The sequence below is a fragment of the Myripristis murdjan genome, chromosome 22, assembly GCF_902150065.1.
Source record: "Myripristis murdjan chromosome 22, fMyrMur1.1, whole genome shotgun sequence".
NCBI classification, from domain to species: Eukaryota; Metazoa; Chordata; class Actinopteri; order Holocentriformes; family Holocentridae; genus Myripristis; species Myripristis murdjan.
Genome location: NC_044001.1, coordinates 13,536,813 through 13,552,701, shown reverse-complemented (window position 1 = coordinate 13,552,701; position 15,889 = coordinate 13,536,813). Strand labels below are relative to the sequence as shown.

General features: G+C 42.8%; 1 protein-coding gene across 1 annotated transcript in view; it reads left to right on the top strand.

Moving 5' to 3' along the window:
• luzp1 (leucine zipper protein 1) overlaps nt 1-15,889 on the top strand; it is a 51,565-nt gene that overhangs the window by 10,020 nt on the left and 25,656 nt on the right. Inside the window, exon 2 of the mRNA XM_030044437.1 lies at nt 8,083-8,143. The gene's annotated coding sequence lies outside the window, so the exon portion shown is untranslated. The remainder of the gene's footprint in view (nt 1-8,082; nt 8,144-15,889) is intronic.

Here is a 15,889-nt window from a genome sequence, read left to right as displayed (position 1 = left end):
AATAAACCATCATCTTGTCAGAAGTAATCTTTGTTGATTTTTGCCCTTTTTTGCACTTTGCTTCCAACTTTTTCACACTCCATTTAAATCACAGTAATTTCTGTCTCGTCTGTCTCACCCTTGTTGCTAACTTAATTGGTTAGATGTTTTTCATCTTTCCCAGAGGCATGCCTCCCTCTGTTCATCCATCCATCCGTGCATTAGCATGTCTGGTTATAGTAGCTTTCATCATTGTGGTGCTGATGCATGCAGACCCCACTAGCCAAGCTATTTTCGGCCTCTCTGCTTCCCCTCTTGTCTCTCTCCCTTTCTCTCTCTCTCTCTCTCTCTCTCTCTCTCTCTCTCTCTCTCTTTCTTTTTCTCTCTCTCTGCTTTGGTTTTTATGTTGGAGGGGATCTCTGAGATCCATCAGCATTGCCTTTTGTAAAGGGCAGCCGTTGTAACGAGAGGGTTGGGTTGGCTTCCCCCTGCGCCAACGTTGCTTTTGGAGCTCTTTCTCATGCTAGCTGTCCCAACCATGCGAAGCATAGCAGCAAAACACAAGCAAAATTAGCCCATAAAAATAGTTGGGATTGCCAAACCTCAACTTGTAGAGGAATAGAAAAATTAAATGGATGAAACCCATTCATGTCCAAGTGTAGAGTTGCCTAGTCTAATGTCTTAAGTATTAGAAGTAGTTGTACTGGTTGCACTGGTAGTGCTAATGTAGTAGAAGTAGTGTAAATATATATGTAATAGCAGTGCTACATTGATCCTGCAGTGGAAAGTTCCTTTAGGCTGGCAGGCGGGTAGTGAAGTTAATGTGGAGCTCAGTCTGAGTTCAAAGAACATCTTATATAGGGCTGCAGCTAATGATTGTTTTCATTCTTGATTGTTTTTTCCCCCATTTAATCATTAAGTCCCCAGTATTCTGTCGACAAATTGTTCCAGCGCTGATCTCATATTAACCTATATGAATTTGACTGCACACAGTGATAAGTAGTGGTTGCTGAAGCGCCGTACTCTCTCCATTTGCTTAAACAGAAGCAAACACACATGCACAGTTACACAGAGACCGTGAGCGAGTCCTCAGCACCCCTCTACTGGGCCCTTCATCTGTCCTCTGCGTCTTCGCCCCCCTTTTCCTTCCTCCTCTTTCTCCGTGCCCATAATAGCCTCACTTTGTGGCAAAGTCAACTAACATTTGGCCAACTGTTAGTGCTTGTTTTATAAGAGGCTCCATTTGACCCAGAGGTTGATATTTATAGTAAACAAGATGGTTCTGGATGTTTTTTCCATGACTCCACCGAGGGTGATTTAGCGCGTCAGTTGTGATTGTTTTATTGGTCAGCGTGCACTCATCATCGGATAAGACGCTTCCCTCTTGTACGGCGTGGAATGTCTGGCTCACCCTCAGCTGAGGTGTGTGTGTCTTTGTGTGTGTGTGTTCAGACATAGGAGCCCCACAGGAATCCCATAACACTCCCAAGTCCCTGAGTGGCTCATTTGTGCACTGTGGAATATTGTGGGATACCAGGCATATTTTATGATCCAACTTTCAGCCTTCAACCCTCTCTTTCTCTCTTCGTCTGGGTTTATTTGTTAGGCTAAGCCGGTCTGGCTGTCCGAGCTGCCTCTCTCTCTCTCCCTCCCCCCTTCAGCGGAACATGTAGACAGTACATTTGAGACGTCTTGCTGGCACGTCTGGCTTATTCAGACCAGCTCACAGTGAGTGGGTTCAGTGTCTTGCTCAGAGATGCTTCGACAGGATTCGTGATTGACGGGAAACAAACTCTTTCGGCCGCCGGTCAGATCAGAACCGCTCAGCTACGCCCCGACAGTGCCTGCTCATGTCTTTATACAGGACAGAGCGATCTGTATCAGCTTTAAAAGGCCATATCAGTACCATAAAAGTACATTTACTGCCGATATTTGTCTGATTATCAAATTTGGCATTTGCGTGTCATTGAAACCTATGTCAAATGAGCATCAGAACAAAATTAACATGGTCTTTTGTGGTTTAAAACGCTTCTCACAGGTCTGTCTGAAAAACCTGACTTGTTTGGCACATGCATTTGTGTTCTCGCTCTTACAAAAGTTCACCTGTGTATCATTATCAGTATTGGCTGTTATGGCTGGGAAGATAATAAAACATCTCATTCCATCCCTAATTACATAAAGATCATATTACGAGACTAGATATTGTGTGGGCTTCTGGATATGACAAAGCGATGCAATTTTGTGAATTTATTAGACTGTTGCAGCTGTTCTGTTATTTGCCTCTACCTACTTGGCCATCATATCCACATTACTAATGAGTGTTTATCAAAAATCTCTTGTGTGTAAATTACTTCTTAGGTAAGAACCAGTAGTCATCCCTGCAGTATTGCTGCCATATCAATATTGAGATGCTTGGCCCAGGGTATCATGATATTTGACTTTGTGCTTATTGACTGTGGTGACTTGCTTTCCTCAGAGTTCTCAGATTGTCCCTCTTGTGAGAAGTTAGGGTCTCAGTGTGTGTGTGTGTGTGTGTGTGTGTGTGCGGACATTTTTTCACTCCTTGTGGCTTTGACAAACAGGCCTACCAGATGTGGTGATGTGTTTTGGCTGCCTGGTCAAGCAATGGTACAGCAAGGCCTGATGCCCGCAGCCAAGCGCGATTTTTTTTTTTTTTGCCCACCCACTTGGACCAACGCTGTGTTGTCTTTACCCCGCTCGTTTTCTCCATTTTTTAAAAATCTGTCCCTCTTCTTACTCATTTAACCCATGCCCTTATCTCATCTGTCTCTTTGTCTCTCTCTGTCTCTCTTTCTCCTCTCTCTCTCTTTCTCGCTCTCTCTCCCTCCATGGCTTTTCCATCTTCTCCCCAATTCGCATGTTTTTCCTTTTACTCTTTTTGCACTCATTTCCACCCATGTCCTTATGCCATCTCTTGCTCTGTCTCCCGCCCTATCATCCTCACTCTTTCTATCTCTCTCTCTCACCCTCTTTTTCTCTCTCGCTAGGTGTGGACTGGGGAGAAGAATGCCATTAAATCAGTGTTTTATCTCTCCTGCCAGCCAGCTGCATCTGCACACCCAGCCATGCCAAGCATTCGAGGCACAATTGACCTTAAAAGGAAACAATAGCAGCCTATCAATTCTGCTCTGCCAGTCAAGGAATGGCTCCCTCCTGCATGGGCAGGGTTCGCCTCGCACACAACACAAGGAAGTGTTTGGAAACTGAACTTTGAGACAGCCAGGGAAAGAGAGGCCTGGTGATTCAATGTGGAGTATTTAGAGTATTTATTTATTTATTTATTACAGGTATTTAATCTATGTTTAAAGACATTTGTGAAGATTAGGAGATGCAGATAAAGTCTTCAACAGTGAATTCATACTGGCTGACTCTGCACTTTGACCTCACTGGTGGGGCGGCAAGAAAGAGGAAATGACCCTAGTTTTTATCATGTTTATTACGGTTTATGGGACTTTCACCTATCATAGTTGAAAATGCCGACCTACTACAATTGATGCAAAGATAAACAAACAGCATTTGGAGTAGATCAAAACAAACCAGGCCCATATATCAAGATCCCTTAGTCAGTTAACTGAGAATCAGTTGGGAATGTTAAAAATGCCTCCAGATCCCATGTTTTAGGCTTTTCTGGCAGGCCTGCCTGCTTGTTACCAACCTTTGGATTATGGATTGAGCCTTTGAAAGACTTTTCAGGTGCTAATTATTTTGCTAGGTTTTTGCCTGCTTTACTTGCAAATAGATTCCTGTGTTGTTGTGCTTTGTCTTGAATAGAGGTCGTGGTATTATAAAGGCAAGCTGACAATGGTAATCTGCAACATAAATCACCTTGCCAGTCGTTATGTTGCTGTTGTTGTACAAATAAATAATATTGTGCAGCTCACTACAAAGATTATGCCCGGTAATCCACCTCTCTGAATGGTACGGCAGTGAGCAAAAAGCATCAGCTGTCATGTGTGGAACAGGGACGACTGCAGGGCTGGAAAGACATTAGATATCAGAACAAGTTCTGCAGGTTCAAGGTGGAGTTAAGGAGATGTGATGGTTTTCCATCTTGACAGCTTGTCAGCGTCAAGACGGCATTCTTACTCCACCTTGCCTCTTCGCTGGAATGCAAATACCAGCAGAAGGAATGCTGTTCACAGTCTTAAGTGGCAGCAAATGAAAAATCAATCCCTCGCGTTATTCTGTTCTCGTGTTCTCTCCCTCCCTCCCTCCCTCCCTCCCTCCCTCCCTCGCTCTTTTGTTAGCTCCTTCTGTCTACCTCTTTCTAGATCTGTGCTCTCTGTCTCTATCTTCTCTGTCCCTCTCTCACCCCACTCTCTCTCTATCTCTCTCTCTCTAGGCATCCTGTTCACTGTGTTTGATTTGGGCATTCCTTTCCTCCCCTAGCAGACAAAACAACCCCAGACCTCTCTGAACTGCAACCCCCAACACACACACACACACACACATACACCACACAACACACACACACACACGCTATCCCTTCTGCTAATCACTCACAGGAAATGGGCTCCCATGCAAACGAGGCCCGCCTGGCTAGAGGAGCCCAGGATGAAGTTTCAGGCCTTGAAATGTTCCCCAGTCGAGGAAATTGAACATGATCTCTCTCTTCCCCCTTCTTTCGTTCTCCCTCATTTCCCCTCTTGTTTTACTCGACGTGGTTCCCTCTCTGTCTTTCCGATGATCTTTTTCCCCACGCTCTGTTTGAATGTGTCCATTTTGCTGTGAAACCTCTCTATTCACACTGATTAATGGACACATACAGAGTTACTTTGCCACAGGAGCATTCATGGATGTAACGTCATCTATGCAGCCCTTTTTATCTGTGTGGCAAGACTGGCAGCTAAAAACAGCTAAGTTAAAGGTGTATGATGATGTCGACGTTTATTCCAAAATTAATATGAAAGATGTATGAGAGCCTGTTTCTACCCGGATGGCAGCTGCAGTGTTTCTTTGTGCTCTTGGTACCAGTCAGGCCAATGTATGTTGGAGTACGTTAGGCTATAATCTTTGTCAAGGCACCAGGCCAGATTGGACTGTGCAAGTTTGTGTGTGTGTGTGTGTGTGTGTGTGTGTGTGTTTGTGACAGTGTGGTTTTGTGTTTGAGAAATGTTTTTTGGAGAGAGTAGGCCTAAGTGCTCCAAAACATACACTCTGATACCTTATCAGCAGCTTTCCATTATATGTGCGATAGAGCCGTACTCAAAGTCAAACATTACACGATAAAATGTTTATATAGCATGAAAAAGGAGGCAGGCCCCTTGCGGCAGGGGATTCTGCTCTGCTCAAAATGACGTGACTTCCAGCACATCTCGTTTGAGCTAAATCATATAGCAACACGCCGGCTGAACATGCCATTGAGAGTAAAATTTGCCAAGTACAATAAATAAAAGATAAATAGGATTTATCTCGGTGGCGCTGGCGCAGACACACGTCGACAAGGAAGCACAGCACACGCTGACACAGATGGTGCATGGACATCATGGCCTCACATTTTGTGCAGTGCAGATAAACCCGAGATAAAGTCTCAAGTGACAACCCTAAATTAAATTTGGTGCAAAATGGCATAACTGCACTTAGTGGCTTTTTATATTATATCAGTTTTCTGAGTCTTAATCTCTTTACAAGTATGAAAAGTTCCCTGCTGTTTTCATTAAAAATGATTCAGTCAGATTCAAGTTTTGTATAGACAGTAGACTACTGTATGCATATCACTGTGCATGAAAAAAGAAGAGTTGATAATTTATATAGTTTTGCTCAACACTGAAATAAAACAACATACCATGAAGTGGGGCTGGGTGATATAAAATATCCATAAAATACAGAGATATCATGGTACGAAACTAAATATTATCTGGGATTTTGAGAATTGCAATATAGTGCTAATGAAGTAAGTGTTGTCTTTTGCTGGTTTCAAAGACTGTATTTCAGTGAGGGGTTGCCATTTTCTTATTAGACTGTTACATATAATATATACATATTGAGATATTTGAATTTGTCTATGAAGCAGTTGAGCTTAGACATGTATTTTGTGATCTGTATGGTACAGGTAGAGGTTAATGATAGCACACCTACAGCAGTCTATTGTGCCTTTACTGTAATTAAGATTTTAAAACCAGGAAAAGACAACACTCTTGCCAGATCATGATATTACAATATCCAAAATCTCATGTGATAGGCTACATAGTGTGATATCGTCATAATGATATACTATCGATATATAACCCAGTCCTATGTGCAATGTGTTGGAAATGACACATCCCATGAGTGTGTTACATAGCTGACAGCTGGCTGGTCAGGGACTGAGACTGACCGTGGGAAGGTGGGAAGCGCCAGCTCTCGCTGTTTCAGTTTGTTCTGCTGAGTAATGATGAATCCCAACTTGACATGTCGTGTGCGTGGGGCAAATTACAGAGAGAGGAAGCGCGGGGATGAGAGCGAGACAGCTGTTTTCAGTTTCATTCGGTCGCTGGTTAAAGCTAACAGTCTGAGTGAATAGCTCCGATCCCCCCCAAACACATACAAACACACACACAAACATGTGGTCACTGGACTGTTCATGAGGGTATTTGGCGTCTTTTGGAAGGATCTTAAAGAATATTTCAGACTAGATATGGAAAATAGCTTCTTTTCCTTTTTTCCTTTTTTAATATGCGTATCTATCGAAGCTCACAGTGTGCAAGTTGAACGCTTCGGGTACACCACCGGAAAGCTGCCTGTACAGCCAACTCCACCTACTCAACAGAATTATACTTTTTTATTACAGTGTGAAAACGAAAGAACAGTACAGGCCAACAGGCATATCAGCTTTGTTTTGTACTCAGAGCATGAATCTATCTGTGTTTATGTTTTCTTGCTGCCCTCATGAATCTAACATGATGCAGCTAAGTACAGAACAGCAGGGCTCTGTCCTTCCTGACAGAATAGATATGTAGGAACAAGAGGAGGGGATGGGACAAAGGGTCAGAACCTGGGGAGATGAGAGAGACTGGTTAGAGAGTCTGTCCCGAAACTGGAAGGTCATGTGTTTCGCCCCCCCCACAACTAATCTGCATCCCATCAGTAGCTGTGCATATGGTGGAAGTAAGACACAAGCCTCCACCTGCTCAGAGTGTATGTCCAACATGATAAGACGTGCAGGAGACCGGCTCACCGTCAGAAATAGAAAAAGATGCTTTTATTTGACTTTTCTGCCGGGTTTCTTTCGCCCCACACTTCCATATTTCACCTCATCTTTCTCAACTTCCTGTTGCTGCTGCTTATAGTTCACAGGAATGTTCCCATTCTCCTGCAACCAACCGCCCGCTCCCGCCCCGCCCCTCCTCCTCCTCCTCCTCCTCCTCCTCGCTGCTCCCCCCTCCCTCCGTTTCCCTCTCCCCTCCTGTAAATTCAGTCCAGACTCCAGTCTTAAATCTGGATTCTCTGTGCTTAACCAAACATATGGAATGCTACTGTAATGGAATGCTCCAAGTCTGGATTGCTCTTTGTGTGAGTGTGTGTGTGTGTGTGTGTGTGTGTGTGAGCGTGTGTGTGTGTGTGTGTGTGTGTGTGTGTGTGTGTGTGAGCGTGTGTGTGTGTGTGTGTGTGAGAGAGAGAGTGTGTGAGTATGTGCGTGCCCAAGTGTGAGTCCATGCACATGTTTTGACGCAGATGAGAGTGGCTGTGATGATGATGATTATGATAATGGTGTTTGTGTGTGTGTGCATGCTTGTGTGCTGTGTGTGTGTGTGTGTGTGTGTGTGTAGATGCCTCCCCAGAGTCTTAGCCAGATAGAACTGAATAGGGCCCTCTGTTGTCGCAGCCAAAACTGCTTGTCTGCTCATGCATGAGGCTATTGCAAAGCCTCAGAATGCGTCCCATATCTGAGCAGTTAGCTCATTCTCGGCCTGGTAGCTTGACTGTGAGCGCTCTCTCCTACAGTGACAGCATTGTCGGCCCGGCCGCGGGCATGGGCACTGCCAACGGCCAAGCATAACAATGGTGAAAAGATGGCATGAGTGTGTGTCTTGATATTATGATGACCGTGAGTCTGCTAGTACTCACCCCATGCCCTGTTTGTGCGTGTGCTTTTTACCACAGGATGGAGACTCTGGGAGGAGAAGCTTAAGGTGCTGCTCACAAAAGGATGCGCCCATAAAAAGTAAGTCCTGCCTTCCTGCACTTTGGTTATGAAACTTGTTTTGCGGCCTTTTTTTTTTTTTTTTTTTTTTTTTAATTATTATTATTATTTTTGGTACGCTGATCTAAAAGACATTAAAAGTTCTCCAGCCTGCCAGTTCTAGCATGTTATAGCTAGAGTTGTTTCAGGGCTGAATAATGTGATTAAAAAAAAAAAAAAAAAAACACATTGCATTTATTTTGACAGATATTAATTCATATTGTGATATGATTCATGGTTTTAGTGAGAATGGTACGTTTTTGTGCTCTGTGCCAAACAAACCCATTTTCTTACTTCTGGGAAAGACGATTTGTAGGCCAGGGAATCTCTGTAGCACCATAATACTTATATTTATACAACTATTTTGCCACACATATAATTGTAGCTCCTGAGAATTAAATATTACATTTTTCCAAATTAATTTAGTTTTGTTTTTTTGTTTTTTTTTTTTTTTTTCTTGATTTCAGTTCCGGATATAGTTTAAAAAGGCTTAAATGTCTTAAATTTGGCTTTCTGAAACCAGCAAATACCCTGGTATGGCTATTTATGATGGCAAATCTGCACATTCCTGTGTGTGTGTGTGTGTGTGTGTGTGTGTGTGTGTGTGTGTGTGTGTGTGTGTGTGTGCGTGTGCGTGTGTGTGTGTCAGGCCATTCTATCGGAGGAAATCGATTCAGATTATTGGAAATGTTCCGCATTCAGGCACCCCTGCCTCTCTCCGACTCCCTTCGCTTCCTCTTTGTCCACTCCTCCACCTCTCTGCCTCTCCGTCTTCTTCTCCCTCTTCTTCCTCTCGTCTCTCCATCGTTGCTCGCCGTGTCCTCCCTTCCTCTCCCCCTCCTCTTTCCTCCCGCTCCTCCCCTCCAATGCGCTTTGTGAGCCTGTTTCCTGTTGGGCACTAAAGCCGGCGCCGCGCTTCCTTCCCTGTACCCTGAGGTCAAACAAGAGTGGTACACACACACACACACACACACACACACACACACACACACACAAACATTATGTATCATCTGGATCAGCACACCTTCAAACACCCATTCATTTTTTTATTCTTTATTCTATATTCACACACACAGGGATGTCCCAGCCAGCGTGTGTGTGTGTGTGTGTGTGTGTGTGTGTGTGTGTGTTTGTGTGTCTTCATGCGAGGTTAGTCAGCAGCAGAAGAGACAGTACATGTGTCACTGTCTGTCTAGAGGTCAGGTCAGCTCGGCCGTCTGTTCTCACAACCATTTAAGGCCAATATGTTTGGGAGGCCTGTTGCTCTGCGTGTGTGTTCACACGTGTTCACTCCTCTGGACGCTCGTTCACATCCTGGTTCAGACGATGTTCAGGATGTTCATCCTGATAGTCTGGAACTTACAAAGACCTGACAGTAAAACAGGATGAGATACTGCTCGTTTCAGTGTCCTGCGACCAAAGGTACGGCCTACCATGAAAGGGACGCGCATGTGCCAACTCAAAGATGGAATGCAAGGGCTAATCTACAAAATCTGTGGTTTTATTTATTTGTTTGTTTGTTTTTTGGCTTTTTTTTTTTTTTTTTTGCAAAAAGCACTCATTGATGTGTTTTTTGTTGTTTTTTTTGCCATGCATTACTGAGACACCACTAATCAAACAGTCTTGTAAGTATTGTAAAGTTGTTTTTTTTTTTGTTTGTTTGTTTTCATGGATTTTCCGTCGGCACCGCTCTTTTCTGTGCACGCTCAGCCTCGGTGACTATTGCTGCGCATGTTAACCTCTTAGAAAGACTGTACCTACATCTTTTGTGCATGCCGGTGTAGTTTTCCCAGGAAATACATCCAAAATATAGCAAATCATATCATATCAAATGTAAAAACAAAATCATGAAGATTGAGTCATTATTATTATTAATATTATTGGCAGAGAGTAACAAAATGGACGTTTATTTATATGAGAATCCCATGCATTATTAATTTCAAATAGTTGCATGTGAGCATACGATATGCCTGATGTGGAGTAAAGGATGGAGGTAGAATTAATAGTCCTGCATTCACAACCCATCCTGACCACTGACTCTACATTTTCCCGTCATAACTTCTTTCTTACCTTGTTCTATAATTAGATCGATACCCTTATCCAAATTACAGTCAGTGATCAAGTCAAAGTCAAAGATCAGACATGAAATGTGTGACTTGACAGTTGCAGGACGGTCTCAGTGCCAGCAGGTCCCCCAGCAGCCCGTCTCTCCCCTCGTACATCATGTTATCTTTTTTCCTTCTTCCCTCACTCTCTCTCTCCTTCCCTCCCTCCATCTCTCCTCCAGCCAGTGCTGCATTCCTGCTGCAGTAATCCACTCTGGCAGATACCTGCTCTGCATTTTGTGGAGTCACTTCCCACATCTTTCTCTCTCTCTATTGCTCCCTCCCTTTCTGTCCGTCTGTTTCTCTCTGCCAGTCGTTCTATTTTTTTTTTCCACCTCACATTATTACTCACATTTCACCCTGAGCATCCTCTGCATTTAAGATCCTCTGCTACATCTCTGGCTCCCTCGCTCTCTCGCTCTCTCTCTCTCTCTCTCTCTTCCCTTTGAGGGAGAGACTGAGTTCTCCTCTTAGCCGCAGCAGGCAGTCAGTGCCAAGGCTCAGGCTGATGAGGTACTGCCAAGCTCTGTCGACCAAGCTGTGTGCCTGTGTGTGTGTGTGTATGTGTGTGTGTGTGTGTGTGTTTGCGCGCACGCGTGCAAAGACGGGGGAGAGCAGTGAATGAGTGCGATCTCAAGCAGTCAGGCAGAGAGGGTGAAGGGCTGTGTGTTAAGAGTCTCTGAATCGACTCTTTACATGTTTTAAGTGTGTGTGTGTGTGTGTGTGTGTGTGTGTGTGTGAGAGAGAGAGAGAGAGAGAGGGAGAGAGTGAGTGAGAGTGTCTGTATGCATGTAGGCAGTTTTTGTCAACCATCAGGGAGCCAGGCTGGTAAAACTCCCCATCCATCATGGCTGGAGACTTCACTGATCAGCTCTCATCTCCTTTCTGGGTTACTGGGGAAAGGAGGGATTGGGAACGCAGGGTGGGGGGGGGGGCAGAGGATGAAGGAAACAGAGGGAATGGAGGAGCAGAGAAGGGGGGGGTTGGGGTGACATTGAGAGCTAGAGGTCACATGAAAGAGGAACGACAGTGACAGAGATGGAGGACGTGAGGAAAGAGGAGAACGAATCGCGACAAGCAGGTTCACTCGTCTTCGACCGTTTTCTTTGTCTTTTCCTAATAAACGTGTCCCACAGATTTTTCCCTCTATTTCAGCGCTCTCTCCGCTATCATGTTGCACAGCTTGGCGATTTCTCACCAGGAATTCACAGCTACATTTTTTTGTAATGGCTAGAAGATGGATCATAGAAATGCCGGCGCTGCTCTGCAGACTTGCTCTGCAAACGGGTGAGTTGTACAAAACGCCAGAAGGGACGTAAAGCAGGGTTTTCACCGGATGTCTCGCCTCGCTGCTGTGACAAGGCAATTATTATATCACCAACGCCTGGTCTAGTCTATCTGTCGATCTATCTATCTCACTCTCTTGCCTTGTCTTTACTTTGTCTCATTTTCATGCTTTCCCTTCCTGATTCACTCTTACTCACAAGACACACACACACGCTCTCACTCACACACACAAACACACCTTCACACTTCCACAGACACACAGACGTAGAGATCTTATCAGCTGCTAATATTTCTGTTGAGTTACCAAGTTATTGACTCGAACAAGTGTCATCGTGTTTTCATGTTGTCCTGTTCATTTATCTGTGTGAATCGATGACACACACATGCATTCCTTCCCGAGCAGGTCATCGTTACACACACACACACGCACACACACATAGTGAAAACTCTCTGCACTCTCATTGAGTCATAGAAGCATTTTGCTGACGTGCGCTGGTACCTGAGTGTTTGAACAGCTGTTAAGAGCCGCTGTAAATTGGCACATAATGCTCACATTGCCGCTGGACTCATTCAAGAATAAAAGTGAAAGTTATTTTTTATTTTTTTATTTTATTTTATTTCTTTATTTATTTATTTTATTTTTTTTTGAGCCCAACCAATATTGGATTTTAGGCGCTAACACGGCTATTAGGGAATAAAAAAATTCTGCTATTGATATACCAGCTGATATAAACATCACACATAAACGCCATTTTTAATGTTTATTTAACAATTAACATTTGTCTAGCTATTGTCATATAAACTTCACTGGGAGTTTAATTATTATATATAACTATTAAAAAAAATGCACGCACACACACACACACACACAAATAGAACTATATTAAATATATTAAAAATAACTTTATCAAAAAATTGCAACTGCTGCGATTTGGCTATTGCACTTATTCATATTGCAATTTAGATACATTTTTGATTAATTGTGCAGCCCCACCTGTGACTTCACCTCATCACAGAGCGGCAGGTAGATTTCAGACTTCAGACTTCAGACTTTTTTTTTATTGTCATTCAACCATGAAACATGAGTGAACGAAACACAGTTACCCAGGTCTCCGTGTGTGTGCAGCGGAATAAAAGAATAAAAAGTAAATGAATAAATAAGATATAACAATAAACATCTGACTATGAGTACAGAAAAAAAGTGCAAGTCAAGCAGCTAATAAGGAGATATACTAATAAATCTACACAACTGGTTTAGAAAAAGGAAAGGAAAAACACACTGATGTTTTTTTTTTATTGTGATCTTTGCTCTCTAGTGTGCAATAAAGCAGAAACACCTGAACGATATTGTTTGAAAAGGAAGGAATTATGTTCCTCTTTATGGCTCTGTTTTACATACACTGTAGCTTTTCCTCTTTTTCATTGCTCTGCCTTTCATATCAATAACCTGAACGGTGTTTTGAATGGTGATTCTCACCGTACGCTGTCTGTGCAGGATTTGTGTTGTTTTAGTTCAGCGGGCCTGTTGTGTAAAGCGCCCGTTCTCTCTCTGTCTCTGATCCCCCCAGGCTGCTTGGTTCATATTAATGTCATCGTTTAGCTGGACAGGGTGTCACACAGCTATTAGACGTGACTAACAATGACAGACCCTCTTCCTCTCTGCCGTTTAACAACAGCGGCTTCCTACAGTTTCACTCCGCAGGGTAGTGGAAACATACAGTGAATCATACACACACACACACACACACACACATTCTCCAGATAAACACATACTCGGGTGCCTGCGGGTCCTTAAAAAGTTTGAACGCATTTTAAAATGAATGTTCTAAATTAAAGGTCGTAAAAAATCATTAAAATGCCTTAAATTCTGTCACCACAGGGCTTGTTTTTCACCATGTAACGCCAGCGCTGTGTCGAATCCGATTAGTACAGAACACTGACAGGCGTGCGATACACTTCTTTACCGAACACCAAACATACACTGGTCATATCGGTCCTAAATTCAGTTCAAGGTAACATTTAAAAAATGTCGTAAAACTTCCTCTCTGTAACCTGCAGTCAGATATTTACAGAAGCACAACATGCATACAGTGTACACATGCGGCTATATACCCGCAAACACACTCTTACACAGGCAAATACACACACATTCATCTGCACACAGACATAAACACATGCACACACACCGAGTCTTCCATAATATAATAAAAAAGGGGGGAAAAAGACTTACAAAGTGAAGCCATATTCTTGGATCCTCATGCACTATTTTTACCACACTGGCACATTGCTCTAATTCACTGTATCATCAGTGTGTCTGTCCTCCGTTATCCCACAACATTACCATGCCTGAACGGATTGCCTGAACGCTGATTTAATTGCTCTCGTCTTTTTGTAATTTAAGGGTTTTACCGACACGTGACTTCCATTCGTTTTTAATTGGGGTCGACTGATTTCTTGCTTTTATTCCTGTTTTATTTATTTATTTTTTTTTTCACTCTGTCTAATCAAATCACTGCTGTGTAGATTCCCAGGCCAAGAAATTAAGTTTCATTTTCAAACTGGCCAAGTCCTAATCATAAGCATCTCATCCTCATGTCCCCATGTTTTATTAGTAAAAAAAAAAAAAAAAAAGGATGATGTAGAGAAACTGTGTCCATGTGTTTTGTAATTTATGGCTTAATCACAATTTTTGGTAATAAAAATGCTGTCCCAGTGAGCTTTCCGCAGCTGTTCTCTAGATTAAAGCAGATCAGCTCGGTTTGGTCCTGCCTCTCTTTATCTATTGTAGGTCTAACTCCTGTCCTGTCTGACCCGCTGATATGACTTGTCTCGCACGGCGTGTTTTGCGTGCTTACAGTGTCAGTGACCTCTGACCCCAAAACTAGAAGGCAGCAGGGTGACAACATACCAGAGGAGCATTGGGAAACTTTTCATGGAAGCGCAATGGCAGGTTACACAGGCCGTATATATGCGTGTTTACATCCCAAACAAGGGTACACCAAAACACGAACTGTTGTTTTTGGTTTGAAGCATGTGTTCAAACATTCATACACACATCTATATCTGAAAGTGTAAAGATATATATATCATAAGTAGCATCCATGTAATCTAATAATGTCATACACCTCTCATTTCGCGTGTATCTGTTTATAGGCTGGCAAGGAGTATCTACTATCAACTGTGTGTAGGGTGGTATGTGTTTATTTGTGTGTTTGTGCGTGTGTGAGTCTGCTTGTGGATATGTGCATGCAAACCTGTGTTTACTCAGTGTTTATTTTCAGTGGTTTTTAGTTTTTAGTAGTCGATAGTTTGAAAGAATGGCAGTGAGGGAGCAAACATTCCAGTCATGGTTCTGCAAAGGGACAAATATTTAGGTTTGGGCTAAGAGGTCTGAGCTGGAACGGCACGGCGGCCATTGTTGTGTCACACAGCGTGAGGAGCGGTCTGAAATGGGCCGGAGCCTGTGGGACAGGACTCCCATGCACCGAACTGTTTCATGCTCTGGACCCCCAGCTTGACATTCATCAAGTCCTGGACCCCCATTTCTAATTAATTTTTCCCTATCGCGACCCTGATATGAAAAAATATTTTGGTTCATGTTAAGCATTGAATTGTTAAAATATCATACTTGAACACTAACAAATAGATTCAAATTGGCGAAATTAAAACATAACATTAAAAAAATCACTCAGGTGTTTTTTGTATTGTTAGAATTTCCACTGACTTTAATTATAGTGACATGAAACAATGCCTCGTTTTGCTGAAGACCCCTTGGAAGCCCCTGAAGGACCCCTGGAGTCCCCTGACCCCACTTTGAAAACCACTGCCATTGACGGTCTACAGATGACTCCCGGGAACTGGGGAAAATGTATATTTGTATTTACATTAGAATATTTTATGGTTAAAAAACTCGCAGTAATGACATATTGGCCAATTTCTTTTTTTTTTTTTTCTTTAATAAATAAAACACATTTGTAACAAGGACTCACCAAATGAGTAGCTGTAATGAAGATGTTTACTGGAGGTTTAATATTTGACAGTTTCAACAATAAACTTCGCAGCACAGTCCGCACCGCCATCTGCTCAGCTGTGAGATCCTGCTCTGCCAACTCACTCGCTACTCGCTGTAAGAATTGCAAACAATGGAGTCTGTTGGACAAACTACTTAATGATAACACTAGTTTTAAATGATATCAAATATATTTTTTCCTCTTCTTTTAGATATTGGCCTATTACTGCCCAATACTGCCCATTATGATCCAAGACTGGCTGGCCAGTATATTAGTTGAGCTTCAATATAAATTTATTATCATCTTTAAATCTTTACAATAACTTA